Source organism: Fukomys damarensis, unplaced genomic scaffold (assembly GCF_012274545.1).
Source record: "Fukomys damarensis isolate Sample0158 unplaced genomic scaffold, DMR_v1.0_HiC HiC_scaffold_14, whole genome shotgun sequence".
Lineage (NCBI taxonomy): Eukaryota > Metazoa > Chordata > Mammalia > Rodentia > Bathyergidae > Fukomys > Fukomys damarensis.
This window is the reverse complement of record NW_022900926.1, coordinates 66,079,449-66,096,643: the sequence shown is the minus strand read 5'-3', so window position 1 is coordinate 66,096,643 and position 17,195 is coordinate 66,079,449. Positions and strand designations below refer to the sequence as shown.

Sequence of the window (17,195 nt, the reverse complement as noted above, 5' to 3'; positions counted from 1 at the left end):
GTTTTTTTTTTTTTTTTTTTTTTTTTTTTTTTTGTCTTTTAGACAGGGTCTCACTGTGTTGCCAAGCTGGTCTAGAACTCATGGGCTCAAGAGAACTTCTTGACTCAGCCTCTGAGTAGGGGACACTAGGCACATTTCATCACACCTGGGCTCCAGCTTTCTTGTTGTTTGTTTTGTTTGGCCGTGGGGGTGAACAAAAGGCCTCACGTGCAAGGCATCCACTTTATTACCAAACTACAGCCCCATTCCCTGGACATCCCCAGTGTTAAAACTTTCTTGGATATTGAACTTGTTCTTTTTTTAAAAAAAGAGTTTCCCCTCTACATAGTAATAAAATTGTTAAGAGCAGTAATAATCTCTATCACTATGAAAGCCTGTGATGTTCCCAGATGGTCCAGCCCTTCTTTCTCCCTTGCAAGGTGGAGGAGGAAAGAATACAGTAAATTATTTTCTGGAAATAAATTGTATCCTGAAAACAATCCATAGCTTCTCTGGGACTGTTGCACCACTTGAAGAATTCTGAGTGTCAGGGCTGGGGCCAGAGGTCAGTGGTGAGGCATTTGCCCACCATAAATGAAGCTCTAGGTTTGATCCCCAGAAATGCAAAAAGAAAAAAGAATTTTGAAGATCCAAATGTTTTACCTTTGTTAAACTAAATTCATTTTTAAGTCTAAAATATCACTTTTCTTCCTTTTTTATGAAAAACAAAATTTCATTAAAAATAAGATAATAACAATAGTTAATATACTGTGTATTATCTTCAAAGTAGTTATTCAGAGAACAAGATGCAAACCAAAAAGATTCTTACAAAAAAGGAAACATAATAATACAAAACTTCCTTTTATATGAACTGAGATAAACTAGTACTATAAATGAAACTCACTAGCATATATTAAAATGTTTTTGAAACAACAGAATAGGTAAATTTTTTTCTCATTGAGTTTATCGGTACATTTTAGGTATACAGTACAGTTACATTCATCAATGGAATCTTGTACCTTTACATGACAGGTCTTGGTTCTCATTTTTTCCCCTTGTCCCTGCCCTCCCTTCACCCCCCTCCTCTCCTACCCATTTACATATACTTTATTTCCATTTTTTCATTTTCTCATTTTTTTTCTTTTCCCTTATTTCCTTTCCCCTACCCTTCCCACTTCCCCTACACCTTTAGCCCTTTTCTTCCTATTTCACCTTGTCAGTTATATCATTAGGATCTTGTCTACTATTATAGTTTTTCACACCAGAGAAACTATTTGGTATTTATGTATGTGTGACTTATTTATTTCACTTAGGAGTATATCCTCAATATGTATCCGTTTTCCTATGAATGACACTAATTTCTCATTCTTTATGGCTGAGTAATACAGAATAGATAATTTAGAAAAGTATTAGAACTTGTTCCTTCTTCCTATTTATTTCTCTACTATCTTTATCTTCATTTGTATATTTATATATATTTTATATTTCTCATTAAAAAAAGAACACATCATATTTAAACCCTGTGTCCGACTTATTTCACTTAATGTTATGTTTTTAGGTTGCATTCATTTGCCCATGAACAGCCCAAGTTTATCCTTCTTTATGACAGTGTATTCAATTGTGTATAACTACAGCATTTTCCTTATCCATCATCCTGCTGGTGGACATATGCTGTTCCCAAGATTTAGTTATTATAAGTAGTGCTGCTGTAAACATGGGTGCACATGCATCACTGTAATACAATAATTTTAACTATTTGGGGGAGATACCTACACATGGGATAGTTGGCTCAAGTGGAATTTCATGCTTGCCAGTATTTATTATTCAATTTTTTCATGACAGAAAAAATTTCTGGGGTAGGATGGCATCTGAGTGTAGTTTAATTTGCATCTCTCTGATTACCAGCTATATATATATATATATATATATGTCATGTGAGAGGTGTCTATGCATTTTGGTTGCCCATTTTTTGGTTAGGTCTTTTATTTTGAGGCATCTAAGTTTTTTTAGTTTTTTCTATATTCTTCTCTTTTAGGTCCTGTGTGTGTTCTTTATATATTCTTGATGTTCATGGAATAACTGGCAAACTAGTTTTGCCATTCCAGAGGCTCTTTACTCTGTTCATTATTTCCTTTGCTGCGTGGAGCTTTTTAACTTGGTAAGATCCTATTTGTTGGCTCTAGTATTATTTCTTGTGCCACTGGGGTTCTGTTAAGAATGTCCTCACCTACACTATGTCTTTAAGAGGTCCACCTAGTTTATTTCCCAGCAGATTAAGTGCTTCTGCTTTTTACATTTAGATCTTGGATCCATTATTATTATCCAGTATTGATTTATAGCTGTTATATTCATTTTCTGTTGCTGTTTTTGCTTTCTTTCCCTCTACTTAATTGCTAGCATTGCCCAATGTATTCATTTTATTCAACCTTTTGGCCTTGTTAGCTTCTCTGTCTCCTTCTAGGATATCCTTGAGAATTTTTGGACTGTTATGAATTGTTAGTTTGGTGGTCATGAATTTCTTCAGGTTTTCTTTATCATGGAAGTACCTTATTTATCAATCAACTTTGAAAGATAATTTTTTCAGAATAAAACAGTCTGGGTTACAAGTTGTTTTCTTTAAGAGCTTGAAATACTTTTTTCATGCTCTCCTTGCCTTTAAATTGTGTGTTTAGAAATCTGTTATAATTCTGATGGATTTTCCTTTACAAGGGGATTTATTGCTTTAGCAGCTATTAAGATTCTGTTCTTGTGTTGAATTTTTGATATTTTAATTATTATGTGGCATGCAGTGCAGTGTTTTTTTTGTTTGTTTGTTTTTTGTTTTTTCCTGATCATGGCTATTCCAAGTTCTCTATGCTTCAGTTACCTGTATGTAAAGTCCTTTTCCATGTTTGGAAAGTTTTCTGCTACTACCTCTGTAAACAGATTTTTATGCCCTTTTTTCTGTCTTCTGATTTTTCACTAATTACCATTACTCATATTAATCAACCTTGAGTCATCTAGGAGTAGTTGGGTCCATTTTTCACGTTCCCTTGTTTTTAAGGTATGGTATTCAGTGATCATCGACCATAGCCCTGTGCTCTAGGTCTGAACCCCTCAGTCTTCAGACTGATTCGTTCAGCTACCCATACTTACAATCATGTTATTACTCTCCCGTGTTTCTGTTTTTTCCTTTCTTATAGACCTCTATTTTTTTATGCAGGGCATTCACCTTTTTCATCTCTTTCTTTAGTTTCACTAGCTGTTCATTAGTGTCTTCTCTAGACTTTCAGATCATTTATTGCATTAGGATCATCATCTGATTATTTACACCTTCTTCAAATTTGCCAAGTACCTTAGTGAACTGTTTTGTCTCCATTGGTAGCTTTTGAGACCTATTTGTTATGTAGTTTATCATTTTCTCCCTTTATTGACCTGTGAACCAGCTTTGAGGGAGTTGGGAGATTTTGGAGGGATTTTGTTGCCTTGTGTTTTCATGTTTCTGTTCTTTGCTTGTTTGTTTGTTTATTGTGAGGGATTTACAAATTCCTTGGCCCAGTGCTGCATTATTTAGGAATGAGCTACAGTATTATGACCCCCAGGAATCTGGATACTGGCATAGAGAGGAAACCAATTGCCAGTCACTACTGTGTTACCTTGGCTCTAGTAGTAAATAATGAGACAATAATGCATCAAATGTCAAGTGGATATTGCCATACCTAGCAAGCACTCACGAATAGCCCTGATTTCTCCTGAATGTTAGCAACAGTGCCAAAACTTAAGCATACCACTGAGTTAAATGCTTTCTTTTTCAGAACCATCCCCTCTGACAATTACTCTCAATCAACCTGGCCTCCCACATAAGAATACAGGCCCTGTGACCCTCCTGGTCTGAGTCTGGGCCTCCCAGAGGATCCCTCCTTAGCCCTCATCCTCCCCATGCCTATCTCACAATTCTGTGTCTCACCTGGTCTCTGGTAGGGTATGACTTTTGTCCTGAAGCTAAACTCTATCCCTGTGTGTCGGTCTTCCTTCAGTCATGTCAGCCTGTTGGTTGTCACCTCTGTTGCCTTGTGCTATGGAGAACCCAGGGGATGGGGGTGGGGTACATGTTTCTTGATCCTCCTGGCTCAGTGTGGGGGTTGTCAGGTGTCAGCATTGGCTGGGGCAGGGGGTGCAGTGCCAGGGTCCTCCTGGCTTGGTGAAGGGCCCAGCCAAGAATTGTTTGGCTGGGAGAGGGACATGTAGTTCACAGGTTCTCATGGCCTGGAGCAGGGCCAGAGCAGCTGTGGCCTTTTACTCTAGACTCTTGTCCTCAAGCACTGATCGTGGTTTCTGGTGAGGATCTCACCTTTGGAGTCAGACATCCCTCTCCCTGGCCATGTGATCTTGAGTCTCTCTTGGTATCTCAGTTTTAACATCTCAGAAATAAGAGTCACATCCATCTTGCAAAGTCTTCAGGTAAAATGGAATACTATAAATGTAGTGAGCTCTTTGATGTGTCTAAATACAGTGTAAGACAAATATGAGAAGGGTTTAGTTTTCTCCGTTATGTCTTTATCATGTAATACATCAAACTTTAACTGCATTTGGGAGTGATCCCAATGATTCTGGGCCATTTGCCCATACTCAATGTAAAGGTCTGCTATAGTCCAGATCAATTTAAAAATTCACTGTGATGCCCATTTCTTCCCTTGACTCACGGCAGTGGATTTGGGAAAATGCGGCCTTTTTCTCTTATGTCTTGCCTCCCTTTCCTCCTCCATCCAGTTCTTTAGAGCAGAAATGCGTCTCTCTCAGCTGATGCTTCTGCTCACCCACAGCTGCCACTGTGGAAGGCAGTATGCCTCCGGGTGGCGTGGGAGCCTCTCTACTTCACAGTCCCCTGGTAAAGGAGGATGGGAGACAGGCCCCACCTTGAGCTCTTCTGAGCTGTGCCTACTCTCACCCTAACAGTCATCCATTCTGCAGCATCATGCTTGAGGGCTGGGGCCCCTGCAAGGTGGCCCAACCCCAGGCACCTTCAACAGAGTCCAGATGGGACACTCATTCACCTCTGCTGGCCAAGACCTCTCCCTCCTCCCCCTCTCCCTTGGTCAGAGATGGAGGGGAAAATCTTCCAGCCTTCTACATAAAAGATGTACAGGAAACGGTAGGTATTTATCATATGGGTTCCTCCAATTGCAATGAGATAATTTGTTGGAGCTCCCTTTTAGTCATTCAAGAGAAAGGATGAGAGCTTGATGCAAATATTACATCCTCTGTAGCTCTTTCTACTTATATAGACTATTGGGGGGAATCCTATGATGGTTAGGGTAGCAGAGCCAGCTCACATGTTTCTTCATGAGACCAAAGAGAAAGTCTACCAGCTCTCTTGGTAGCTGTCTTTATAATAGGGAGTCTTTCTTTTCTCTTTGATCCCAGCCTGAGGTGCTAGTAGCCATTTCCTAGGCCAAGAGGAAACTATTCAGTACCATGTAGGGAGAGCAGTACATTATGCCTCATCCGTCCTCACCATAATCTCGGGTCTGAAAATTGGGCTTGGAGAAGCTGTATCACTCTCCAGAAACCACAGTCATCAAATGGCTGAGGTGTGATTTGAACCCAAGCCTGGCTCCACAGCCCTCCCACTGCATCAGCTGGTTCTCTCTAGGGTGGGAACCTGTCTGCTAGTTTGAGTATGAGGCTTAGTTCACAAGCTAGTTCCTTGGAGTAGTAAAGGTATGTTAGATGGCAATGTCTGTGTTTTACTATCCAACATAAATTTTATTATTCTATTTAGCAAAAATCTCTCATAAGCAGTAGTAGCTTTCTTCCAGTGACCTTGTAGGACTGTTTTGTAGCTGTGGTTCTTGTGGGTAAAATGAGGATTCCTGTGGTCTTCTGGCCCTGAAATATATTGAAAACAAAAGAGGTTGAAACCACAGATCTAAAACATTAATTTATGTTGTTGATGGTGAATAGAATCAAAGCTTTGGTTGTTCATATGATAATCAAGAGAAAACTATAGGAAGCATACATTTTCCTAAGAGGACCTGGCTCACTTTTGAAAGCCACTACAGTTGAAGTGTGTAAATTTCCAGACACTCATTGCCAGTGTTTAGAGGAAGTGATAACTGAAGCCTGTGTAGACATGATGAGTGAAATCTATACCAGCTTGTGACGTCCAGAGTAAAGAGAAAAATATTTACCCTTCACTCAGCTGAATGAATATCCTTCCAAATCTAGTTTCATAATCATTCTTTAGTGTGTTTTGGTAATGAAGAATAGGTGTTTTTAAGCATAGTACTAGAATAAAATGAGAGTGCAATCAGCTAATCATAAATGAAAAACCCCCAAAGGTAATGGAATGCACTCAATATCATATATTAGAGAAAACATGGTATTACTTGTATGCTAGTAGTTTGGACATGAAGCCACTATTTGGAAAGCTCAATTTTATACAATTGTATAATAACTCAGAATACCAACTCAGAATCACATATGCCAAAACACATCCTAATTAACATCTTTGTTTAGAGACACATTGTTTTCCCTCTCCATTTGATCTATGTTGATCTTTCCTGAGCCCTGTCTCAGCCCTTCTGCCACAGTGCCCAGTTCGTCAGTCACCTAAAAGCGAGTCTGGGCTGCTTCACTCCCATTTTCAGTCTAGGTTTGTGACTGAGAGAGAGGAAAGTAGGGATGGCAGAAATCTGAGGAGACAAATCAGGAGGAAGAAGCAAGAGAGGCACTGAAGTTGGATCATGTAACTAGAAAAGGACAAGTTTTTCTCTCCACTTCTGCCTGGAAAACAGAAGAACCACCCAGGGCTGAGCACTAGTGGAATATTTAATCTATATTTCTGTAGATACACTTATATGATAGATTTTCTATCATGTAAATTCAGAGATTCAGGCTGATGATTTAGTTCAGTGGTTCTGCCGCCTATCTCAAAAGCACAAGGTCCCGAGTTCAATCCCCGGTACCAAAAAAGAAAGAAAGAAAGAAAGAAAGAAATTCAGAGATTCTTTATTTGCTGGATTTATTTTCAAACAATTTGGATTTTCCTAGTCTACATTCAAGAGTGAGCACGCTTCTAACAATGAGCAGTTTCCCAGTATTTCCCTCATATTGTATTCATCTAAAATTATAATAAATTAGTAAATATCTGCAAATGATTTTACATTGGAGTTGGATTTGAGTCTGAAATTGCCTGAATATGCAGTCATGAGTAGCTGTTGGTCCAGTGGATAAGTAGTCCTTTTCCCCAGGGAGCCTGAGGAATCAACAAATGGAAGGGAGAACTGGCTCCCCTCCACCTTTTGCTGAGACAGGATTCTGTTATGTTGCCCAGGCTGGACTCTAAATTTAGCCCTCCTGCTTCAGCCTCCTGAGTTGCTGAGATTATAGGCACCTGCCCAGTTTAAGAGCATCCTTTCTTTACAGTGCTGATAATCAAGCCCAGGGCCTCATGCGCACTAGGCACAAGCTCTACCACCGAACCACACCCCCAGTTTCAACACATAAAGCTGGTGCTGTTGTCTCTAACAAATGAAGCACACTTCCAGGGTATAATGGAGTTATAACACCACCATTGCAAACTCTTCAGGTCCTCCATATACAGACAGGAAACTGAGGCCCTACATCACTCCTACACCCTATAACAGGAGATGGAGAAAGAATTTGAGAATAAGAAATGTAAAACTATATGAATTTTAAAAATCAGTACATCAGAAAAAGAAAAATTAGGATGATAATAATTTTGTGTGGAACAAAAGAAAATGCAAAAACTTTTCACTGCCCATTTGAAAACTCTGATAAAGTATGATGGAAGTCATTGTCACTTAATATCAATAAACTCAACAATTCCAGGATGGTATAAAAATCACACTTATCATTTTGCACTCAGAGAATAAAATATTATTCAAAGATAAAAATAAATGAGTTGTCAAGCTATGGAAAATGTGATAGGACCTTAATTCATATTAATACAGGAAGGGAAATAGGACCTCCACATGATATAGGAGAAATATAACTCCCAACCTGCTAAATGTCCGACACACTGAGGTCATTTCCTCCAAACTGGAAGTATGAATTCTAAGAAACAGAGGTTAAAAGTAGGAAAGATTTATTGAAGAGGAAAGATACAGTTCTTGAGAGCCGTAAGGGGACCCAAAACTGGTTACTGAGTACGCTACTTCTCAGGGGAAGTTTTACAGGGCACAACTACATGGGTCCAATGTAGCCTGCAGCTATGATCATCTAATAAAATTCTAAGTACAATTGCTTAGGTAACATTGATCCAATGGGGAAGCAAATCATGTAGCAAGTGTATATGGAAGGAACAAAGAACTTTTCGGGAAGGGATGCATCTAAGGGTCTTAGTCACATACTGAGGCAACTGATGTCTATTTAGACTTTATTAGATCAGGTGTTACCACTTAGGCTTGGTCATTTCATCTTTATCTTGAGGCCAAGCCTCCAATAGATGTGTCTATGGCCACAATTGTAATTTGTGTTTGTTTGTTTGGTACCATGGATCAAACTTAGGACCTTGTGCTTACAAAGCAGGTGGTGGAACCACTGAGCTAAATCTCTGGCCCTGTAATGTATTTTTTTCCTTTGCCTCGACTCTCTTGAGAGCCTATCCCTGCCTGACTGCCTATAGTATTTCTGCCTAGTTTAGCTGTCTATAATAACATTACTAAATGAAAGAAGTCAGTCTTTAAAATGACATATTATTCCAACTATTGAACATTCTGAAAAAGACAAAACTATGAAGATTGTAAAATTATCAGTGGTTATTAGCATGTAGCCAGCAAAAAGGGATAACAGGTGGATCACAGAAATTCTGTAGTGCAGAAGAATTATTCTGTGTAATACTGTAATGGTAGTTATGTGTCAGTATATATTTTCTGAAGGCCATATGTTACCATGTAATGAATTGAGCAGATTAATTCCAGTCTCTTGTGCATAACAAGCAATACACTGACAGTGTGCACTTAATGACAAGTGGAAAACAACTACATTTAGTGAAAAGCACAGGGAAATGTGCTTGGGGCAAGTCCATGACAACGAAAATATGGCACAAACAGAAAAGTGCCAGGGTGACAAGAAAGCAAAAGGCAGTGCACACTGCACTGCACAACACAGTATCAGGCTTTCAGAGTTTAAAGGCTAGGTCCCACAGCCTGGGTGCCTCCCACTGAGTCACTAAGTAGCATTAACAGGAATGATTGACAAGGTTGAGTCATCTCAGGTGCTCTCAGTTCTGTCCCAGAATTCACTCTCATCTTAACTACATTCATGAGATGTAGTGAACCCTTAATAAGGTTTGAGTAGGGTATAGATGACTGAAAGTGAGGCCAGGGGATCCAAGAAGCATGTGCTCTCATCCAGAGCATCAAAAGTTTACTGTTTGTGTGTGTGTGTGGGTGGGTGGGTGGGTGCGTGTGTGTGCTGTACAGTTATCTACCTCTTAAGACAATGGAAGGAGGAATGGCCCTAGTGTGCTGTCTAAATCAATGGAGATGGGTGATTTCCTCAGCCCCATTGTTCCAACTGTACTACACAGATCCATAACACCAAAAGTGGACCCTAACCTAAAGTATAAATTTTGGGGAGTCAGATTCCTGTAATTCCAGCCCTTGGGAGGCTGAAAGCAAGTTCCTGTTCCAAACAATAAAGGGCTAGGGGATAATATAACATCAATGCAAATTCACTGGCTGTAATAAATGTACCACTATAGTGGGAGCAGTTGACATGTACAGTTGAGGGCAGAAAGTATATGGAAATTTTTGTTCTTACTGTTGAATTTTGCCATGAGCATGAAACTCTATAAAATAAAGTACTTTTTTAAATCTAAGGGGAAAAAGAACTGAGAAGTATATTTTAAGATGAAAAAAGTTACATTTGCTACAAATTATGCTGCAATGTCTATAACCAACACTAGAAAATGGAACATTAAAATGTTGAATTTTTTTTCTTTAGAGACAAGTGGCTTCTCCAAACTTCCTCAAGCCTAGGGCATAAATGGCTCACCTACCTCTCCTAGGCCCAAATGAAGGGACAGAATATTCAGATGCTGCCACCAGCAGGCCAACTCCAATTAAGGGAATTAAATCTTAAATAAAGCATTTCTTTGTCTTGCTGCTAAAGAAGATTGCCTAGGTGATTAAGTAGAAAACAGGAATGTCTTAGAGGTTTCTCCACCCTAGGATCCAGGGAAAAATTTCTCCAAGCCATATACTTGACACTCACTGTCTGTAGAAGTTATTTCTTTTGCCGGCTAAAAAGTGCTCTAATTTTCTCATTGATTTATCTTCCTATTCCCTTTCAAAGAATTAGAAAGCAGTGGTTTAAATCTCTTGATTATTGGTTTTGCTAGTAATGCTTCCTTCTTTAAACATGATTATTATGGCAGAAATCAACTGTAACATGTGCTTTTCAAAACACCTATGGGACTTTTTTGCAATGAGTTTGCCACAAGAGCACAAATGTAGTGAAAACCACCACTAAATCAAAACCAACATATGAAAGGAACAGACTCATATCAATATGATTGTCATCAGACATGTGGATTCAGGCAAGTCCACCAGTACCAGCCATCTGATCTACAAATGTGGTGGCATTGAAAAATTTGAGAAGGAGGCTGCTGAGATGGGTAAAGTTCCTTTCAAGTATGCCTGGATCTTGGATAAAAGCCAAGTGTGAGTGTGATATCACCAATGACATCTCCCTGTGGAAATTTAAGACCAACAAGTATTATGTGACTATCATTGATGCCCCAGGACACACAGACTTTATCCAAAACATGATTACAGGCATATCTCAGGCTTACATTGCTATCCTGCTTGTTGCTGCTGATGTTGGTGAATTTGAATCTGATATCTCCACAAACAGGCAGACCTGTGAGCACGCCCTTCTAGCTTATATGCTGGGTGTAAAATAGTTAATTGTTGGTTAACAAAATTTATTCCACTGAGCCACCCTACTGCCAGAAGAGATGCCAGGAAATCATTAAGGAAGTCGGCAGCTACATAAGAAACTAGCTACAATCCTGACACAGAGCTTTTGTGCCAATTTCTGCTTGGAATGGTGACAACATGCTGGAGCCAAGTGCTAACATGCCTTGGTGGAAAGTCATTTGCAAAGATGGCAACGCCAGTGGAACCACACTGCTTGAAGCTTTGGATTGCATGCTATGACCCACACACCCAACTAATAAGACTGTGCAGCTGCCCCTCTAGGATATCTACAAAATTGGTGGTATTAGTACCTTCCCTGTGAGCCAAGTGAAACTGGTGTTCTCAAACCTGGCATAGTGGTCACCTTCACAGCAGTCAATGTTACAACTGAAGTTACAACAAAGTCTGTTGAAATGCACCATGAGGCTTTGAGTGAAGCTCTTCCTGAGGACAAAGTGGGCTTCAATGTCAAGAATGTGTCTGTTTATTTAGACAAAAAATCAACAATGAAATAATAGAACTGAACCAACTCTTAGAAGAAATGGACTTAGTAGATGTCTACAGAGTACTCCAACCCACAAAATCAAAATATACATTTTTTTCAGCTGCACACAGGTCATTCTCCAAAATAGACCACATGCTAGCTCATAGAATATGCTTAAGTAAATGCAAAGGAACTGAAATTATCCCCTGTATATTATCACACCATAGTGCAATTAAACTGGAGATCAGTAGCATAAGAAACTGAAAGAACTTCACAAACACATTGAAATTGAATAACACCCTGCTGAATAACCATTTGGTCACAGAGGAGAGTCACAACAGATCCACCAGAAATCCAAATCATCAATACCTACTTTGAAAACCTATACTCTAATAAAATGGAAAATACAGAAAAAATGTACAGATTCCTAGATACATATGAACTTCCAAAGTTGAATGAAGAGGATACAAAAAGTCTAAACACCCCAGTTACATTCAGTGAAATTGAAAGTGTACTCAAAACATTACCAACAAAGAAAGGCCCAGGTCCTGATGGCTTCAATGCTGAATTCTACAAGACATTTAGAGAAGAACTATTGAAACTACTCTTTAAACTTCTCAATGAAATTGAAAGGGAAGCCATACTTCCAAATTCATTAATGAAAGTATTACTTTCATTCCAAAACCAGGGAGAGACCCAACCAAATAAGAGAACTATAGGCCAATCTCCCTAATAAACATAGATGCAAAAATCCTCACTAAGATACTGGCAAACAGAATACAGAAGATCATCAAGAAGATCATATGCCCTGTCCAACTTGGATTTATCCCAGGGATGCAAGGATGGTCCAACATACATAAATCAATAAATGTAACACACTATATTAACAGAGTCAAAGACAAAAACATTATGATCATCTCAACAGATGCAGAAAAAGTATTCAACAAAATTCAACAGCCATTGATGATAAAAATCCGGCAGAAAGTTGGAATAGGTGGTCTTTAACTCAACCTGATAAAGGTTATCTATGAAATCTGATAGCCAGTATCATACTCAATGGTCAAAAAATGAAAACCCTCACACTGAAATCAGGTACATGACAAGAATTTCCACTATCACCACTCCTGTTCCATATAGTTCTAGAAACATTAGCCACAACAATTAGACAAGAGAAAGAAATAAAAGGAATAAAGATAGAAAAGGAAGAACTTAACCTGCCACTATTTGCTGATGATGTGATACTCTACATAGAAGACCCAAAAAACTCTGCCAAAGGACTTCTAGACTTCATTGAAAGATTCAGCAAAGTAGCTGGATACAAGGTCAACACTCAAAAATCAATTGCCTTCTTGTACACAAATAACAGACTCGCTAAGAGAGAAATTAGGGAAACAATCCCTTTCACAATAACATCCAAAAATGAAATATCTAGGACTCAATCTAACAAAGGACACAAAAGACCTCTACACTGAAAACTATAGCATTTGGAAAAAAGAGATAGAAAAGGATATAAGAAAAAAGATATCCCTTGATCCTGGGTAGAAAGAATCAACATAGTGAAAATGGCCGTATTTCCAAAACTGCTATACTGATTCAATGCAATCCCAATTGAAAACCCAACAGTATATTTCACAGACCTAGAGAAAAAAAATTCATTTGGAACCAGAAGAGACCTAGATTAGCAAAAACCATTCTAGGTAACAGAGACATGGCATGGAGTATCACAATTCCCAACTTGAAACTCTACTACAAAGCCACTGTGATAAAAACAACATGGTACTGGCAAAGAACAGAACCCAAGGATCAGTGGAATAGATTGGAAGATGCAGTAACAACACCAGAAATACTCAGCTACCTCATCTTTGACAAAGGAGCCAACCATCCTCACTGCAGGAAAGATAGCCTCTTTAACAAATGGTATTAGAAAAACTGGTTTTTAACTTGCCAAAGATTAAAACTAGATCCTTATCTTTCACATGCACTAAACTAAAATTCAAGTGTATTAAAGATCTAAATATAAAAACAGAAACACTAAACTTACTGGAAAATAAATTAGGTAGAACTCCTGAAGACATTGGCATAGGAAAAGACTTTATGAACAAATCTTCAGCAGCACGGGAACTTGCTCAAAGAATGAACAACTGGGATCTCATTAAATTAATACGTTTTTGCACTGCAAGAGAAACCACCAACAGAACTAAGAGAAAACCTACAATGTGGGAAAAAAATTTACCAGCTGCTCCTCAGACAGAGGACTATTATCTAGAATATATAAAGAACTCAAAAAAATCAGCCCCCCAAACATAAAGACCCAATTCAAAAATGGGCATCTGAAATGAACAGACATTTTTCAGACAAACAAGTAAAAGCAGCAAATATATGAAAAATGCTCCACATCACTGGTAATTCGAGAGAAGCAGATGAGAACAACACTGAGATTCCACCTCACTCCAGAAAGAATGGTTGCTATCAAGAAATCAACCAACAGCAAATGCTGGCAGGGTTATTGGGAGAAAGGAACACTTCTCCATTGTCAGTGGGAATGCAGACTGGTGCAACCACTGTGGAAATCAATGTGGAGATACCTCAAACAACTAGAATTAGAGGTTCCATTTGACCCAGCTATCCCTCTGCTGGGTATCTTTCCAAAAGAATTAAAAGAATCATACCACAGTGATATATGCACTCCCATGTTTATAGTGGCACAGTTTGTAATGGCTAAAACTTGAAAACAACCCAAATGCTCATCAACTGGAGACTGGATAAAGAAGATGTGGTTTCTCTATAAAATGTAGTACTGCATTGCATAAAGAATGAGAAAGTAGAAATATTTATAGCTAAATGGCTATAACACATAGAGGCTATACTCAAGTGAAATAAATAGGACACACTTCAGTAAATACATAATAGTTTCTCTGGTGTGAAGAACTAAAAGTATAAATAAAGTTCAAGTGGCATAATTGGGAATGTGAAACATGAAGAAAATGGCTAAAAGAGAAGTGAGAAGGGGAGGGGGAAGGAAATAAGGGGAAAGAAATATGTGAAAAAAGGAAAAAATGGAAACAGTTTTCATAAATAGGGAAGGGTGAAGGAGGTGAAAGGAGGGCAGGGGTATGTGCAAAAAATAAGAACCAAGATATGTCATGGGAAGGTACAAGATCCCAATGATAAATGTAACTGTATTGTTTGCTTTAAATGCACCAATAAACTTAATGGGGGGAAAATGTGACTGTCAGAGATGTTCACTGTGGCAACATTGCTGGTGACAGCAGAAATGACCATCAATGGAAGCAGCTGTTTTCCCTGCTCAGGTGATTATCCTGAACCGTCTGGGCCAGATCAGTGCTGGCCATGCCCCTGTACTGGATTGACACATAGCTCACATTGCTTGCAAGTTTGCTAAGGTGAAAGAGAAGATTGAACACCTGTCTGGTAAGAAGCTCGAAGATGGCCCCAAATCCTTGAAATCTGGTGATGCAGCCATTGTTGACATAGCTCCAGGCAAGCCCATGTGTGTCGAGAGCTTCTCTGACTATCCATCTCTGGGTTGTTTCACTCTTCATGATATGAGACAGACAGTTGCTGTGGGTGTCATCGAAGCAGTGCACAAAGAAGGCTGCTGGTGCTGGCAAGGTCAGCATGTCTGCCCGGAAAGCTCAGAAGGCTAAATGGATATTACCCCTAACATCTGCCACCCCAGTCTTAATCAGTGCTGGGAGGCTGGTTGCAGAACTGTTTCTCCCAATTGTCCATTTAAGCTTAATAATAAAAGACTGGTTAATAATAACAATGCCTCATAAAACCTTCAGAAGGAAAGGAGAATATCTTGTGGACCATTTGTGTGGGGGAGTGATTTTAAGTTATTAGTTTTTAAAATCAATACTTTTTAGGGCTAGGAATTTAGCTCAGTGGCACTGCGCCTGCCTGGCAAATGCAAGGTCCTAAATTTGAACCCCAATACAAAAAAAAAGAAAAATAAATCAACACTTTTCAATGGAGACAACTTGAATACAAATCTGTCACAGAATTTTGAGACCCATTAGAACAGTGCCTTGAGGGTACAGAAACCAACTATAAATCACAGGGAAACAATTCGTTCTTTTTGCATTTCAGCATGGGAAACTCAATATCAAAATCTCTTACTCCTTTGGAATCTTCTAGAATCAAATGGAATGCAGAAGGAAGTATTGATTATAATGCTATTTCTCAACTAGAATGTCACCATAGGAAAGAGGGGAAAATGGCCAGAATTTCCTTATGTTCAAACTTTCTTTGCATTAAGACATAATCCTCACTTGTGTTTGGTGGCTGGGTTTTGACAGGTCTCTGCTTACCCTGGCATTTCACCTGAACATTGCCCATCATGCCAAAGCATCTACTGCATCTGCTGCATTGGAAAATCCACAATAGGCACCAGCAAGGCTGCCACCATGCCAAACATGCTGGCCAGGATATTGGCCAGGACCAGATCTTTCATGCATACTGTGAGCAGTTCCTCATCAGGGTTATGATACCAGGTAGTAAATATCATCTGATACATGCTCATTTCAAGTCCAGGTAGGTTGCCAATTTAGTGATTTGCTCTGGCAAGTCGCTCAGATAAGCCCAAATTACACAGGCTAAATTGCCATTAGCCAATTTATCAAGGTGTGGTCACCTGCTCTGCTGGCTAGTCTCTGCATCCTGCAAAACACAGCGTATGGAGGGGATGCCGGCTGTGCTGGCTAATTGGGGCATGTATCGTGAATTTAACTCCATGTCCTAAGCCCCTTCATGCAATAGCCATAGCAGCCATGCAAGCACTGTCTCCCCCACGCATTGCTTTAATGATTCTGCCAACTCCCACAGTTTCATAGTTGTATAGGTCATGTACATGGAGTGGCGGGTAGTGTAGGTGGTCCCCTTGGTCCCCCTCCTTGGGCCAAAAGTTCTTCTATTTTCACATCTTTGGATATCGGGCCTTGCCTGCAGCTTTAGAAGATTCTCCTGGTGGTTGGGACTTGCACTCTGGGAGGAAGCCGATCTTTCTGTGCCCCTCTGTATGACCGCTGCAGTGGCTAAACATTGCTCCAGGCTCTCCTCTTTTCACTGCAATTGGTCCACCTGCCAGACAAGATTTGCCTCCTGCCTCACACAGCAGAAGAGAGTGAAAAACAACCAAGACACCCATACCCATTGATTCATGGTATTTGCTTTGTTTTGGTTTGGGGGGGCTTTATTTGTTTTATTTTGTTATGGGAGGGCTGGTACTGGGGATCAAACTCAGGACCTTGCACTTGCAAGGCAGGCATGGTGCCACCGAGCTAAATCTCCGGCCCCTGACTGTTTTTGATAGCATAGTGAATACTGACTGATTTGTATAACACAGATAAGCCCACTGATAGAACAAAACCTTCCTAGGGAACTTTATGAATTTAATAAGAGTTTTAAATAAAAACGGATATTAAAGAATAGTCACAGCTCCAGTCCTCAGAGGACTGCCTCTTATCATAATTTCTCTACATAATGTCTTCCCAGTACAGCCACTATTCTCAAAAATATGCTAACTGAGGCTGTAAAAAGGAAGGCATATAGCTAAGTGTGCTCCAAGGATCACATAGGGAAAAAAACTATCATAGGTAAACTTCTGCAGCAAGACAAATCAGAGCCTTAACAGGCCTTCTTTCCCCACTGTTTAGAACACATACTTAGCACCAAAAAGTGGCATCTAGTCTCTTTCTATACCCATATCTTGTTTATGCACCCACTCCTAGAAATAGTTAAAATTAACTTTTTTTTTTTTTTTTTTTTTTTTTTTTTTTTTT

The 17,195-nt window shown here is 39.3% G+C and overlaps 1 pseudogene; it reads left to right on the top strand.

The window, feature by feature from the left end:
* Nucleotides 1-15,258, top strand: part of LOC109118193 — a 21,695-nt pseudogene extending 6,437 nt beyond the window's left edge.
* Nucleotides 15,259-17,195: the final 1,937 nt, after the last annotated feature.